The following is a 17990-nucleotide window of genomic DNA, read 5'->3' as shown; positions in this document are numbered from 1 at the left end:
AGACATTTGAAACAATAAAAGCTTTCATAGAATTCTCTGTTACAAAGAAATGCAATGGCAAGACTACTAGGAAAACTCTTAAAAGAAAATGGAGTTTAAAGAAATGGATGGAAGATACAAAGTATGAATGCCCCAGAATGTTTTTAAGGTAAATATCTATGTTATTCTCATGTTTAGACAGTTAAGCTTTATCCTGCCTTAGATGGAATTCCAGTAAATATTGAAAACTATTTGGTTGAAGCTGAATTTCAATAATTACATGAACTTCACTTTTGGTTTTAACACAAAGTGAAAAATAATCAACATTCAGTTACCTTATAAGTTTATTTAATATTAGTACAGTTTAAATCAAAAGACAAGGTAGAGGGCTTGAGTTCTTGTTCTAGCAAGTGACTAATAAATATAGCATCATATGACGCACACCACAGCTTTGCTAAATGATTTATTTTTGCTAAGGTTTTCTGCAAAGATATTTTTATATTTACTTAGAAAATAATCTGGCTACTAATCTTGTGTGATAGGAGTCAGAAGCAGAAACTTGTGTCACACATGAAACACAGGGTTATTAGTCATATGTTGTTAAATAGAAGACTGCCATTTAATGTATTTCCAGTATAAACACATTATAAATGAATTAATAGATGTGAAGTATATAAATATGATTATATACCATTACATGCTGACTTATAAACATCTAAAGAGAAAATTTTCAGGCTATTTCAAGTGGTGAGTTAATGGGTAGATGACTCACTCTGAAGATGAAATTATTTATAGGTGAATTATTACTCAAATGCTGAGCTCTATGCTGTGATACTTATCCTGAACAGCACAAACTGAACTTTCAAAATATTTAAAAATCTTAACAGTTGCTGCTCAGAGCAAATTAGATGATCTACTCTCTGAACATTGATGACTTTATATCCTCCTTGACATCTCAGTAGCCTTTTATACGGATATTTACTTAATTCTCTTTGAAACCTTCCAATTTTTTATTTCAATTACATCAATCTCTCTTGACTTTTTCCCCCCATTACTTCTCTGTTTACTTCTCCTGGTTACTCTTTTTAGAATTATTTATCTCTAGTTAACCAAAATGTGTCAAAGTAGCTCACAATGTAGTCCTGAGCCTGCTGGTCTTAAGAGACTTACTGGTTCTTGGAAGATATTTGAAACAAAGGCATGGATAAAAATTTTTCAAGAACCAGTGACTCAGAAATGGTTCTCCAACTGTTTCCTCCCAGAATTCTCAGGCTTAAGCCTTAACCCTAGTGTAGCTATATTTGGAAATACATTTTCTAAGGAATATTAAAATTAAATGAAATCATGTAAGTTAGGTCCAGATCCAATAGGGTTGATGGCCTTATAAGAAGAGACATAAGAAAACTCTCTTTCTCTTTCTAAAAACACACTGAGGAAAGGCTATATGAAGACCTATAGAGAAGGCAGCCATCTGCAAGCCAAGAAGAGAGCTCTTATTAGAAATGGAGCCAGATGGAACCTTGACCTTGAACTTCTAGCCTCCAGAACTGTCAGAAAATAAACTCCTATTGTTTAAGACACCCAGTCTATGGTATTTTGTTATGACAGACAGGGAAGACTAGTACACCATGGCCTCCCTTCTGAACATTCATACATTTGCACACTCGCTTTACAAATGTCATCTACATCAGGTTTTTTCATCATCTTCTTTCCCACCATAGGCTCTGGCATGTGCAGGGGTGTGCTGGCACATGCGTACATACACAATACACACATACACGTGCACACACACAGAATGTATCTATTCCTTTCAGGCAGGGACCATATCTATCTTCCTCCCTTTAGTATCCCAACTGTATACTGGCATATATGACAGAGTAGCAGTTCACAGTGTGTGTTTTTTATTATTAGATATCCTAGGAAAAGTTGGAATGTATGCCCCTGCATTTGCAGTTTTACTCAGATGTGATGTTTGAGATCACCATACAGATTGAGTTTCTATGGTATATCCCCCTAGAAGTTTGAAGGATCAACTTGCATAGCCTGCCTACAATTGCCTAGCTACATCAAACAGACAATGCTGTTACATTAGAAAATACATAATTGCTAAATTCACTCTTTTCTAAAAGAGGAAATATTAATGTGCATGTATTAGCTTATTTTCTCCTATGCAAATAATCTCATATTAAAGGGGTGAAATCTGAAGCTTACATTCTATGTAAGTAAATTCATATAATCTTATTTATTTGAGCACAGTGGCTAAACCAAATCTCTAAACATCATTCAGACATTTACTAAATATAGGGCTAATATCAGCCTTTGTATATCCAATATTAGGACCAACTGACTGGAATCTAGCATACTTAGCTTTCCACCAATATAGTCTTGAGGATCTTTTGAACTCTTGCAAGACTCCTTTAATTTCACAAAATGAATGTACTGTGTTAACTGTAAAAGCATTTTTGATCTTAGAGATTTAAAAGCATATTGCCCACTATTATTAACTTTTCCTATGCATTTCTAAGCCACGTTAACCTAGATTTCTGATTACTTGGGTACAACACATCATCTCTCACATTATTTTTGGTTTTTACCTCCCTTTATCTGTTTACCTATCTAGATTTTCCCCCTCTGATTCTTTCTCTGAGGCTCATAAAAACACTTGCTCTTGGTTGAATATATATTTATTATTCATGTTCATATTTTAAAAGCAAGCATGAAGAAGGATTAATGCTTCAATTAAAACTATCATTACTTATGTTTTTTCATTCATGGATTCCTCTGTTTACATTTCTATCTTGTTTATTGGAACATTCACTCTTGGGAGCTAAACCTCCATGTTGCCACTTCAGAGAGGTCAAGCGTAAGTGCTTCTGTTAAGAGTTCACTGAGGGAGTTCCTGTTGTGGCTCAATGAAAAAGAATCCAACTATTGTCCATAAGGATTCAAGTTAAATACCTGGTCCTGCTCAGTGAGTTAAGGATCATGCACTGCTGTGGCTGTGGTTGGGTTGGCAGCTATAACTCCAGTTTGACCCCTAGCCTGGGAATTTCCATATGTTGCACCTGAAGATTTCACTGAACCCATCCTTTAGTTATCCCAAACCAAGTACCAGGCACTGAGAAAGAAACTATTTTGGAAAAGCCTCCTCTAGTTACTGCTGTTCTGGTCCCCAGTTGTTCAAGGGGACCTGAATGATCTGAGCTGAGGTCCCAGATATGAAGCAGAGTGGAGCCAGGCCATTGTATCCTGAATTCCTGACTCACAGATCTGTGAGCATAATAAGAGTTGTTTTATGCCCTTCTGTTATGGATGATTTGTTTTACAGCAATATACATTCACACAATATCTTCAAAGGATCAGTGACTATTATTAACAAAAGAGAAATATATTCTTCTCCTGAAAAGTGATTTAAATATCCTCAGATGCATAGTTCAATCAAATAATTTTTTAAAAAGATACACAGGTGTAAAGGGGAAGAAATAGAACCATGCCACAGTGAAGACGTCCAGTATTTAAATCCATCAACCTTATAATAAAGTAAAATCAATCTTTTTGAGAAAAGTCAGTTGAAGACACATGACGCCAGTTATAAATATGCTTAACAATTTTTTTTTCTTCTTTTAACCAATAAGAGTGCAGCATGATTATTAATTATAATGACTATCTCACCTTTATGATCTGGAAAAATTGCATATTTTCTATTACATGAAAGAATTTTTTCAACTTGATGTAAAAGTTCAGAAGCCATTATAAAATCATAAATATTATCTCATAAAATATTATCTCAGAAAATTATGCTATGAAATATCTGACCAAAAAATAGATTAAAAAATTGGAGTCATTATATATGTTTGAATTCCTATATTCTCCTGAAAAGAGAAGGCCAAATGACATAATTTTAAGCTCTCAGATATTTTCTGATGAAAATTATACTGAAAAAATTGCTGATATGTCTACATTTCATAGATAAACATTTGAACATTTCCCTATAGTTCAAAATCAGTCTCTTAAATTGAGTGTCAGAAATTTAACAAATGATTCACAATGCATAGGTACTTTCAGAATTTGTATCCATGGTCAAATTAATTCTACAAATTCTCATCAGTAATATAGTTATATTATTTTCTCATAAGATGCTTACAAGTCCTGAGAATTAGAAAGTTTTTATTTTTTATCATGTGGAAATATGAAAAAGTATATTAATTATTGATTCATTTTCATCCATTAATTAATTGAATGGACATCAATCACAAGCCAGGCATGATCTAAGAGTAGGAGTCATGGAGAAGAACCAAATAGAAAGATAAAACTTCCCTTAAAAATTAACATTCTCTTGGAGAAAACTTTGGTACATATATTAAATAAATTATATGAAATGATAATAGAGTGTTCTATGGGAAAAACAGATAATCAAGTGTTCTATGGGGAAAATAGAAAAATGTGAAATGTTGGTGGTAGAGGTACACAGGATTTAATTGTAAATGGAATGACAACGGCGGGTGGGCATTTAAAGGGTGACATCTGAGCAAAGACTTGAATTGACAGTGGGAATATTTTAAGAACATTCCAGATTGAGCCAATTGTGAAGAGGCCAGTGTGCAACAGCAGAGTGAGTGACAGAATAAGGAGTCATGAGAAAAGGTCAGAAAAGGAATGAGGTTACGGATGCAACAGTCGTAGCTACTTATAAGAATTTTGGCTTGTAATCTCAGGGAAATAAATGGAATGCCCTTTAATAAGATGTTATCTGACACATTGATGGAACTTCCTCTGCCTGTTGTTTTGATTTTAAGGCAATTAATTATTCATTCTTCTGAGTTTAATGAGGATCAAATTTTTGGTACATGCTGTGTGGGAAATCACATTAATACAATGATAGTCTTAATACAACGGTAGTCTGTCTCCAAGTACGTTACCAGATCAGCAAGTTTAGAGGTGACAGAAGAATAAAGCTGACAAATTATAATGTTCAGATCATAAAGTTAATTAAATCAGTGCAAAACACACAGTGATGGGGGGGAAATAGATGAAGTAGATTGCCATACTTCAATAAGGAGCAAACATGGAAGAAAGGCCATGATACCCGAATTAGGGTATTCTTAGGTCCTATCTTATTGCTGCATCAGCCTTCCCCTGCTGAAGGTGTGGTTTGGAGGACCAGAATTGAAATGTGATCAAGAGAGCCCAGAAACAAACGGAAGGTGCCTGAAACCAAGGTGTACTTGCTATGTTGGGTCAACATAGTAGCAAGTGTGCCTGGCCAGTAGCTGCCGTCAGGAGCCTTAGGAACAGCTACAAGCTTTATTTGCATTTCCTAATGGAGTAGTGGAGGCGGGGGAACCACAATGGCTGTTACCTTGGGATAGCCAATTTAATACCTCATAAATACTGAGTGTCTCATCTGTAGTAACTGTGTCATGAATATTTGGGGTTTCTGGTCCTTCCATACTTTTTTACATTTTGTTCAACAAAGATATTATCTACTCAATTTATCTTTACCAAACATGTCCCAAGATAACCAGTTTACTTTAATTCATTCCTAACATGTCTGGATGGTTACTAATTTACTCATCTGCACTGACATGTTTAATGTCTTCTAAGTTACTAGCTTACACTTTGCAAGGATTTTCTTATTTAGCATAATATTTAACCACTGTTTTGAATAATTTTACAAAGAAGACAAATCAATAGATGGATGTACATGCACATATAGATAGAATCATTAACTTTAATTCTTTGGAAAAATTTTCTACTTCATATTCATATTTTGATCCTTCAGAGAAATTTTTCTTTCTAAATTACAAGAGATCTGTCGAAACTAGATATCCATCACCAGTATGCTAAATCTAGGGCTAATGATATATTGAGAAGCCATAATTAAATCAGCTCACTTTGTCTTAGAGAATTGATTCTTGTCTTTTGGGTCTTGAGTTATGCAGATTTTTTTCTACAAAGTTGCTGGCTTCTGGACTGAGAGCAGGCTGGACATCCTAAGCCAGCTGCGTGATAAATCTGCATGCTGGCTGTTTGCAGAAATGAGGTACAGATTTTTATTGCAGATCTTTTGAACTTTCTTCCACAAAACTGAATTCTGATCTGTACCCCTTGGCAAAGGCCTTAATTTATGGGTAGGATAAAAGAAAAAACCAATTTGTTGGTGACAAATATGGATAGGTCTGTTCGGTTAATTACATCAACACACATTACCATAATGGAGGAGAGTAAAATCTGCTACTTGTGAATATTCAGTCCATGATTATCCTGATGGCAGTAACAGCAGGATAAAAAGGCTGCTGACTGACCTCCAGGGCATTTTGATTTGTACCATAAAGGAATGTTATAATCACCAAGAATGACAAGAGGATTTATAGCTGGGGAAAAAAATCTGTTTACACTGTGTGCCACTCTTTGAACATGAATCTAAGTGTCTACCCATCCTGACCAGAAATCAGTTGCTAAAGCATTTATGGTAGTTACATTTCCCTCTAAACAATTAACCAAGTGGGAATTAATGTTTTTTTTTTTTTTTTTTCAGTTTTCCAGATTTTTTTTTTTTTTAACTGATAACTGGGCAGAAAAATAGTTGTGTAAGACCAATCAAAATCTAGATATTCTTCCTTTAGTAAAGTAAGGAAACATCTTTTGTATGGCCCAGTGACTTCATGGGAGACTCCAAAACTATTATATATATAAATAATATATTCATTATTATTTAGGATTTATGACCTGGATTTAGAAAAGGACTATATCAAAAAGGAGTTGCTGAACATATTCTTACATCAAGGTATAGACAGAAGTCATGGTTGTCTAAAGAAAATCCATTATTCTGGAGTTTCCATCGTGGCTCAGCGGAAACAAATCTGACTGGGAACCATGAGGTTGTGGGTTCAATCCCTGGCTTCGCTCAGTGGGTTAAGGATCCGGCATTGCCATGACCTGTGGTGTAGGTCGCAGATGCAGCTCAGATCTGGAGTTGCTGTGGCTGTGGGGTAGGCCGGTTGCTACAGCTCTGATCAGACCCCTAACCTGGGCACCTCCATATGCTGGGAGTGCAGCCCTAAAATGGACAAAAGACATAAAAAAAAAAAAAGAAGAAAAACCATTATTCAAGTATTAGCTATAAAATAATAAAAGACATGTACAAAAATATTTCAAGATCAGTGAAAAGCTACATATATAGAAATTTTTCAGAAAAATAATTTTTAATGTAATAATTCTCTTTTCCAAAGATAGAAAACAATTTATGTATGTATGGAGGTAAGAGTAAGATATATTTTAAGGATGACTTATTTTTTCTGAATATTGATTTTTCTGTTTCTTTTTCAATACCTCTCTCAATTACCACACTGAATTTGCCGTCTTAGTGGGAACTTTCAAGGAGTAAATACATTTTCATAGAATTATTTGCCATTTTAAATATTTATTTTTTTGAAATTGATTAGGTAAAGAAAAATAAATGGTAATCAAAGAGCACCCATTATTTATTTAATTTAATATTATTTAAAGTGTTTAAAGTCAATAAGAATTTATCTTGTGACATAGTCACTGATGATATTAATAGTAACAGTAAAGCAACAGTTAATACTTTTTTTTTCAAACAATGTAAAAGAAAAACTAAATTTAAATTGTTTGCATCAATGTTCAGAGTATACAGGGATAGATCCTCTTAAAAGACAGCATCCTTAATATTTCATATACTTAAACACATATGTTTACAGTCTCAAACAACATATTTTTTGGAAAGACTGTTAACTTATTTGACACATAAACTGGCATATTAAATTAAGAAAGTTTAAGTAATTTAGAAGACAAACAGATCTGAACACAAAAATTACCAGCCAGTCTAATCTGTTCCAATATTCGTGTTAAATGGGAACATTACTAGACTTTTTCTTAATATAAAATTCTATGTATTTAAAATCTCTAAATTGTTTTGAAAGCCTAGGCTTTATAAGAGTATTACTTTCCTTTGAAATGATTCATTGTTTTCCAGCTTGTTATTTAATTAGTCAGTGATTGTCACAACTTTTTCTTTTCTTTATGTTTCCTTCCTTTTTTTGTTTTTGTTTTAGTTGGTTGTGTCTATAAAAGGCTTTTTTTTTTTTTTTAGCTTTTTTGTGGTATAATTGACAAATAAAAAATATATAAAACATATTTTAGGTCTAGACCTTAATGTTTTGATACATGTATACACTGTGAAATGACTACAATAATCAAGCTAATTTACATAGCCATCCCCTCACATTTTGTGTGTTATGTGAGAACACTTAATATTTACCTTAGCATATTTCAAGCAAATAATACAGTACAGTAATTATATTAGCATATTTCAAGTATATAATACAGTGCAGTAAACATACCGTGTTGCACATTAAATTTCCTGAACATATTCCTCTTGCCTGAGTAAAATTTTCTAGGCTTTGATCAATATTTCCCCACTCCCCCCAACCCTCAACCCCTGGCCACCACCATTCTCCTTTCTGCTTCTATGTTTGATTATTTAAGATTCAACACAAAAGTGAGGTCAGACAGTATTTGTCTTTCTGTGTCCTGATTATTTAACTTAGCATAACATCCTCCAGATTCATTCACATTGTCACAAATGACAGAATTTTAGGAAATACTCTTCTGAAAATGTCAGTGCATTTAAACCATTAGAAGTTCAGCTACTCCTTTTTTTAAAATTTAGTTTATTTTAAATCAGTACTACTTAGTTTCTATAGATCAAATCGGTAAAAATTAAATTTATTATTTTTTATGGAGGCCATTAAATCTTTCATCTATTTTCTTTAACAAATAGGGAGAATGATTTTTTTCCAAAGTCACAAAAAAAAAAATTTTTTTTTTAAGCCAAAGTGCAAGTTTGCCACATGAGGTTACCCCAGGAACCCAGCAAAAGAGTGATCAGGTTTCAACAGTTGTTGACATGCATGTCTCAAGAACAGTTTAATTGGCTGCAGTAGAAAGTTCATCCAGGCACATCTACAGAGAATCATTTGGTGTTCAGCTAAGATCAAAGGTCCGTTCAGTGAAGCTGAGAAAGATTTTTTTTGTGTTTTTTAAACTCTAATTAAGCTAATATTTTTCTTTCTTGCTAGAAAATTGAGTGTTTGTGTTTTTGTCTTTATGAATATCCTCAAACATCATTAGAGCTTTAAGAAGTCAAAATATATCTGGGCTTCAAGCAAAATACTAATTAAGTTTTAAACACTGGAGGAGTGACTCAGCAACATTTTTCATTTACTCTATTAATTTATCATTTTCTCCTAGCTTTTGAATACATTCTCTAAATTCTTTTCAGAAATCTCACTATGATGAGGAGAAAAGGATTCAAGTTCCGATCCTGCTTGGGGAAGGATCCCTGGTGAACTCAACAAAGGATCATGTCCAAATATTCTTAGGGTTATGTTCTAGAAAAAGGTGGAAGCCAGAGGTGGAGTAAGCCTTGACAAACTAGACTCCAGACACAATTTAGCTCAGTAGCTAATTGGATTAAGGCAAACAGACCCAAATCTAGCTGCCTAGCAAAGACCAGTAATCCATCCTGTTAGAAAAGAGCAGCATCTGGAGCCTATATGATTTTCATTAGACAGCCGGTATTTTGTTTCTGTACATGATGAAGTAGTTAGTATTAGATTTCACTCTCATGATAAACACAAATACAAATGGACAGTATGTATAAAGACAACTATTTGGGGGCTTTAGCAGTAAAAAATACAGGGTTGTGATTATTGAGATGAGAAACACTTGAGTAAGTCCCATTTTCATCACTTTTACCCAGGAGGCCCTTTCCTAATTGCACGCAGAGACATGGAGTCCAAGTAGAAAGCAGCAGTGGTGACAGGTAGAGGAAAAAGACTGGGGCAGGCTACTGAGGTTCCTAGGAGGAGGGCAGCACAGAGAAAAAGCTCTGAACACTCTGTAGCGTTTTTCCCTTTGGTCCCTGCTGGCTTCCTAAGAGGCAGACTCAGAAGGTAAGGCACCCAGAGGTTTGGAAGAGAACTATCGGGGCTCATGTGGGCTGGGAAACCCTGGAGGTCTGAGATGGCCAAAGATGGAAGACCATGGTCAATACCAGGCATTCATCTGAAACCACATATAACCCACGCTCTGACATTTAGGGCCAAACCTTCAGAAAAAGAGCTAACCCTTAAGACGAAGTGGAAAGCTGAAATATATCTACCATAATAAAGCCTAAAACCATACCATGACAAGCATAAGGGTTTTTTACTCGAAATTTAACTGAATGCTAGAAAGTCAACGATAGGTTGCAAACTATGGCCTGTAGGGTAACTGCCTGTGTGTAGAATCACGGTCACAGCCATGGCCTGTAGGGTAACTGCCTGTGTGTAGAATCACGGTCACAGCCATGTGTTCACATATTCCTGTGGGTATTTGTACCCTACAATAGCAGAATTAAGTAGTTGTGATCTAGTATGATTCCAGCCCTAAAACATTTGTTGTCTTGCTCACTAAGAAAAGAATGACAACTTCTGCTTTAGAAGATAGTATAATTCAGTCTGGGGAGTTCCCATTGTGACTCAATGTTTTAAGGACCCATCATCATATCCATGAGGATGTGGGTTCAATCCCTGGCCTAGCTCAGTAGATTAAGGATCCTGTGTCTCTATGGATGTGGTGTAGGCCACAGCTGTAGCAACGTTCAACCCCTAGCCTGGGAACTTCCACATGCTGCAGGTGCAGATATAAAAAATTGCATGTAAGTGTGTATTTATATATATATGTATAAAAATACATATACACATATATATTTCAGTCTATAGAATGGTATTACAAATAAAATAAAATAAAAAAATAACAGGATTAACAGGTGTAGTCTGGACATTTGACAGATCAGATAAATAAGAGATAAAAAGATAAATATTAGCCAACACAGAGGTGATCCAAATTTTGAAGTTAACAGATAAGAAATTTCAAAAGAGCTATAATTAATATATGGATGCACAGCAAAAAGGTAGACACAGTGGAAGGAAAAAAAGAAATTAAATTGAGAATTAGAATCATTGAAAAATGAAACAATGAACACTATAGGATTAAGAAATAAAATATCTCATACGTCATTAAGAAATCAATGATTGGCCTTAATAACTGATGCACCAAGAAGCAGTATGTGTGAATTCAGTAATGAGTCTGAATGAATGAATGTTCTACATAAATGAAAATTTCACTAAATTAAAAATTAAAAAGTAGTGGGTACCTTGCTCAATGTTAGAGAATCCTACCTAGTAAAACTGTGGTAGACTGTGACAGGATTTCCTTAACTCCTTTGTACTACTCTTGTTTCTATTGAACAGTCCTGAAACAATATAATTTCAAATGTCATATCTGATAATAAGTTCATTTTTATTTTCAAAATAAAAATCTCTCTTTTTCAAATTTTCAGAAGTATTTCAGGGGGATATTTGGAGGGGAAGCGTATGGCCATATACTTTATATAAAAAAGTTTAATTTTTGTCTCAATAGGGTGGTATATATTTTGGTTTTATTATACTAACGTGTATTGGTCTTACTCATGGCATGATCATGGCCTTTTCTATATCAGTTATTTTCTTTGAGTTCTTCTCAAAATATGGGAACAAAGAGTTGCTTGATTTTATCTCTTTACTGATTTGGAAGGCATGCCATATTCATTTTGGTTAACACTAAGAATGTATTTAGCTCTTTTCCACATGATTCTACTTTTTAAATTTGAGGTCTAATATATAATATTATACTTGTTTCAGGTTTACAACATACTGATTCAATATATGTATATATCATGAAATGATCCCCACAATATCTAATAAATGCCCATGAACATACAGAGTTACATTTTTTCCATATAATTCCAGAGAATTTTTACATATGTATGTATTTTATAACACTTTTAAAATGCTTTTTGTCTTCTGCTCGATATTCAGACAGTATCATACTGCCAACATGCCTAAAGGGTGTGTTCCCCCAAAGAATCCTAGAGGTTAATATTCTTAAATATACCATTTACTCACCACTTCTCATCATGTAAGGCTAATCAACTTACCAGGAACCCACAACTATTTAAACAGCCTTAAGTGGTTGATACTGCAGCTTTATAATATTTTAGACTCTCAGTTACCTAAGGGATCATCAAGCACTAAGCCTTGGACTTAGATTCTATTTTGGAAGAGGAAAAAACAAACAAAACTAAATAAATACACACTTCACATCTCTGTACCCGACTCCAAGATTTTTAGGATTCTTTAACACTCACCTCTTCAAAAAAAAAAAAAAAAAAAAAAAAAAAAAAAGAAAGATTCTTAGCAAAACATTAAAATCAATTTGCAAGGAGAAAGAAGCAACAAAGAAACTCTGGAGGCATTCAATATCCATATTAGAATTTGTAATAAATGATTATAAAGTTAACACCAAAATGTTTAATATTGTTGTCTTTTTAGAATTTAAACTGCATAACTGTTGAGCTGATAACACAGTTTTGGGGTGTACAGCCTGAGCCTATGAGCTGTTGTCTGGAGGGCAAGGAAGGAACACTTGCACAGTTGAGAGTGATAGGTTGGCAAATGGAGAGCCAAAGCAATAATAATTTCCATCTACAAACAGGGTATCTCAGAAAACTGTGTGGAGGGAAACATGAGCAAGCTGCTTTTGAGACTTAACTATTGATGTGTCAATGCTATGACATTCCAATAAAAATAGCCATAAATCACTGTGTGCCTGGGTGCACAGAAGTTATGTATTTCTCTTTCATTTATTTATTCTATATTTTTGACCACACCCACGTCTTGCAGCTGTTCCCTGGCCAGGGATGGAAACCACACTACAGCAGTGACAATATCGGATACTTAAACCTCTGAGCCACCAAAGAACTCCTCCTCTTTTATTGAGTTACTTCTTTTATACCATTTTAAAAAAATGGTATGGGAATATATACCTTGATTAGAGAAATGGTTGAAGGCATAGATGCTAGAGATGAACAGTTTCAGATCTTGACGCCACCATTTCTTAGTTGTATAAATTAGGGCCAACTGCATAAATGTAAAAATTTTGCAAGTGCAAAATTATGTAAAATAAGGATGTAATCCATTTTGTTACCATGAGAGTTAGGGGGTAATTGTGTAAACCATGTAGACAGTATGAAGTTTCAGTGAAAAGTGAGAATGGAGGAAGGAAATCCTGTTACAAAGTGGCTATATGAGGATTTTTTTCCTTGTTGTGGACCTTAAAGTCAAAAATGAGGCAATCAAAGTGGTGATGTAAGAGAAGTAGTAATTTGTAAAAACATTTTAAAGAAAGAGTCACCAAGACTGAGTGGTTGAGGGAACTCCCTTTGTGGCTCAGGTGTAATGAATCCAACTAGTATCTGTGAAGATGCGGGTTCAATCCCTGGCCTTGCTCAATGGGTTAAAGATCCAACATTGCCTTGAACTGTGGAGTAGGTTGCAAATGCAGCTTGGATCTGGCATTGCTGTGGCTGTAGCATAGGCCTGCAGCTGCACCTCCAATTCAACCCCTAGCCTGGGAACATCCATATGTTGCAGGTGTGGCCCTAAAAGGCAAAAAAAAGAAAAAAGTTTGAGTGGTTGAGAGAGACTGAAATAGATGTCTTGAAAGGCTAATTAGAAGGGTGAGTTGTCCATATAATTAAAATTCCTATTCTGCTATAGGGAGAAGTGTAGCATTCCTAATTAAAATCTATAATTATGTTTTGTGAGGAAAGGTATGAGACTATCACTTTTGCTGCAAGGCCAAGCACCATGTCCACCATAATGTACATGAGTAAATAAATTAATGAATTCATTGGGAATAAGAAATTAAGTAGGGAGTGCTTTTGGTGGTGGGGTATGACATTGTAGATATTTCTTACAGGACATATGTGCATCGAACTAGCAGAACTGGATATGGGAGAGATGTAAATTGAAGAGTCAGTCATTTACGGTATAAAATGGAAAGTGGGGGGTAACATTCTATCCTGGAATGAGAAAGAAAACATATCAAAAATATTGAGGTTTAAAACAGTCTGGAATTATAGACATCTTATCAGTAATTTCACTGGCTACCTTATATAAAGTAGCACTGTCCTGGACCTGTACACACATCTATCACACTGTTTTTCCTCATCTAGCCACTTTCTTGTCCTCAGTGCCAATCATGAAGTAAAACTAGGGCATGTACTTCACAAAATCATAAATTTTGGGGTTTTTTTCACTGTGCTTGATGTAGTAATTTCTCAATACAATTATATATATGAGATATATACATATATTTATATATATGTTTAACTGAGTCACTGTGCTAATACCTGAAACTACCGTGCTAATACTTGATGATATTATAGATCAACTATATGTCAATAAAAAATTTTAGGAGTTCCCATCATGGCTCAGTTGAAAGGAAACTGACTAGCATCCATGAGGATGCAGGTTCAATCTCTGGCCTCGCTCAGTGGGTTAAGGATCTGGTGTTGCCGTGAGCTGTGGTATAGGTTGCAGATACAGCTTGGATCTGGCATTGCTGTGGCTGTGGTGTAGGCCAGTGGCTATAGTTCCAATTCCATATGTTGTGAGTGCAGCCCTAGAAAGACAAAAAAAAATAAATAAATAAAACCCACAAAATTATATTAGTATAAAATAATATTTTGAATGAATGAATGTTTTGATGAATTAATTACAAGAGCAATGTAGACTATAAAATTTGAGAAAAGAGGTCTCCAGGAGTAATATGTATAAAATAATAATTAATAATTAAAATAAAAGTAATAAACCCCAGGCTAAGAGACTTGGTCAAGACAAGAACAAAGAATTAGGGTTATCGATATTTAAGAAGAGAGGACATTAAGAAAAGATGACAAATCCTTTAATTGCAATTTGATAAGTTCTTTGAGAACTAGGTTATGAAAATACCACAAAAGCAATGGAAAGAAAGGATATAATAAGAAAATAATAAATTTGAATAATTTATTCAAAGCTGGGTAAATCAAATTATTCAAAACTGGAATAGCTTTTTTTTTTTTTTTTTAAAGAAGACCTATTTGTAGTTTTTATGTCTTGTGTTTTGGAGGCCAACTAAGAATGCAGTCAAAATGAAGGACAGGATAGAACATTTGTATAAGTAAAGTATAAAGGATGACAAGGAATTGAAGAGTCTATACAGATGACTCAGTTGAATACTTAAGTTTCTATGAAAATTTAATAATTTCTGTAACATAAATGTTTTTGCAGTGAATCATTTATTTTAATGCTCTCAATCAGGATTCTTAAATTTTCAAGATGCAATAAAAGGCATTTTGAGGAATTCCTGTCGTGGCTCAGTAGAAACAAATCTGACTAGTATCCACGGTGACAAAGGTTTGATCCAGGGCCTTGTTCAGTGAGTTAAGGATCTTGCGTTGCAGCGAGCTGTGGTGTACATAGCAGACGCAGCTTGGATCTGGTGTTGCTGTGGCTGTGGTATAGGCTGGTAGCTACAGCTCCTATTCGATCCCTAGCCTGGGAACCACCATACGCTGTGGGTGTGGCCCTAAAAAGACCAAAAAAAAAAAAAAAAAAAAAAAAAAGGGAGTTGCCATCATGGCTCAGTGGTTAACGAATCTGACTAGGAACCATGAGGTTGCAGGTTCGATCCCTGGCCTTGCTCAGTGGGTTAAGGATCCAGCGTTGCTGTGAGCTGTGGTGTAGGTTGCAGATGCGGCTCGGATCCCATGTAGCTGTGGCTGTGGCGTAGGCTGGGAACCTCCATATACTGCGAGTGTGGCCTTGGAAAAGACAAAATAATAATAATAATCATAAAAAATAAAATAAAAAATAAAGAACCAGGAGAAAAAAAAAGGCATTTTGGTAATTAATGTTTTAGTGAATGTATATGTATTATCGTTTCACATGTTGTTTGAATGCTGTTATAATATATTTCTATCTCTATAAGCAGGCAACTAAAATTGCTGCCTTGAATCTAATTTCACGCGATGTTAAGGTTAAGAATGCATGTCAATCCATCCTGCTAAGGACAGAAAACATTGCAGGAACCTAGATATAATTACTCTGTCAATGTAAGAAAATTATACAACAGCCAACCAGCCCTGCTTAAAGTGATTTTTGAAGGGCTTATTTATGCACTATTTATGTCCAGAGGCTATAGAAAATTTGTAAGCCTGTCAATGTCTTCTCGGTCTCATCTGCTCCTAGTTCTTTCTATTGAAGTATGTTATGTAAATGAATAGCATATCTATCAAGGGATAATTACAGATAAGAAAGAGATGTAAATAACTATAATTGTGAATTAAATAATATGAAATATTAGTTAACAACTAAAGTCCACACACTGCCAATATAGTAGACTCTACACACACTGAAATAACCAATAGTTTAATTGGCAATCCCTACAAATGTACACTTAAGGAACTGGAGGACATATGCATACTATGTAGCTTAATTCCGAGTTATGTTCTACACTTATGTCTTGTATTTTATTTTATTTTATTTATTTTTTTTAGGGCTGCACCTGTGGCATATGGAAGTTCCCAGGCTAGGAGTCAAATCAGAGCTGCCAGACTAAAGCCTACACCACAGCCACAGCAATGTGGGATCTGAGCTGTGTTTGCAACCTATACCACAGCTAATAGCAATGCCAGATCCTTAACCCATTGAGGCCAGGGATCAAAACCGCATCCTCATGGATACCAGTCGAATTCATTTCCACTGTACCACAATGGGAACTCCCACAATTATGTCTTTTAAATGAAGAAATGGTGGACTTGACCATGGTTGTGTAGCTATCAAGTGGTAGATTTGTGTCTCAATCATAGGTCAGTATCACTTCAAAAATCATTGCTCTTTTTCTAATACCTAATTATTTTTGACATACATGAAAACTACCATCAACCTCAGTTTTTAGCCTAAAGTTTATACATTTATTTAGTAATAGAATATCAAGGCTTAATGCCCTGATTTACATTATTGCTGGGAAAAAACAAATTTGATCTTTTTGATTTGTATTACTTTGCTCAACACATTAAATTGTTCAACAAAACTATAAAATGATTTATCATTAATTTATCCCTGAAAGTCCATTTTATTTATCTTATCCTAATTATTTTAACAGAATCGCTCCATCCTTGAATATTTTGCTTTGTTTAATCACTTAGATGCTGAATTTTCATTAATTTGTAGTTTTATTCAAGAAGGGTTCTTGATTGCTATATTTCCTTAATAATTGGAGGTTTGATAAAATATCTATTGCATATTGCATTTATACTTTAAAAATCTATGCATATGAAAATTCTACATTCAAATGAGAAATATCCAAGCAGTACAAATAGGTACAAATGAATAATGAGTACTATTCCTACCTATATCTCCAGAAATTACATAAAGTGTATGCAGATGAGAGACTTTTATATCCATTCTATGAAATATTTTGTTTTTATTAACTAATTTTCTTCTTCTAATTTTCTATTTCATTTTTATATAGTCCTTATATTTTTGGCAGCATTCTATCAGTGAAAATTACTTGATTTCAACTATGGGGAATAAATCTGGTATCTTAATAAGTAAATTTAATTTAAAAATGGGTATATTATTAGGAAGCTTATAAAACAGAAGAAAGTTTGAAGAACAGGCTCAAAAATGATAGGAACCATTCTGTTTTGTTTTCTGATCTCTAGTTGCTCCTAACACTGGAATGACAGAAAACAGAACAAAGAAACAAACCAATGAAAACTCTAATCACTGTTAGCTTTTGTCATTTTACACAAGATTCTAATTATAGAAGAGAATAGTTTATTAGCTTTGCATGGGGCACCTGATCACCAACTGTCTAGAGGAGGCACAAGTTACTTAACAGCCCCACCAAGTTGTATCTAATAACAATCTGGTAATACAAGACAGGTAAATAGCAGTGTTATTGCAAAAAGGAGGTGAGATGGAACATAAAGCCAACAACAAGAACACACCAGTCACTGGAAATACAGGCTGATTTTCATCGTCTCCCATATTTTCACTCATGTTTTCCATCCCTTT

This window comes from Sus scrofa, chromosome 13 (genome assembly GCF_054392235.1).
Source record: "Sus scrofa isolate SSC_HxYL_T2T_F1_AM1 chromosome 13, Sscrofa_HxYL_maternal_Yorkshire_Landrace_v2.0, whole genome shotgun sequence".
In the NCBI taxonomy this organism is placed as follows: domain Eukaryota; kingdom Metazoa; phylum Chordata; class Mammalia; order Artiodactyla; family Suidae; genus Sus; species Sus scrofa.
Note: the sequence above shows the minus strand (reverse complement) of the source record.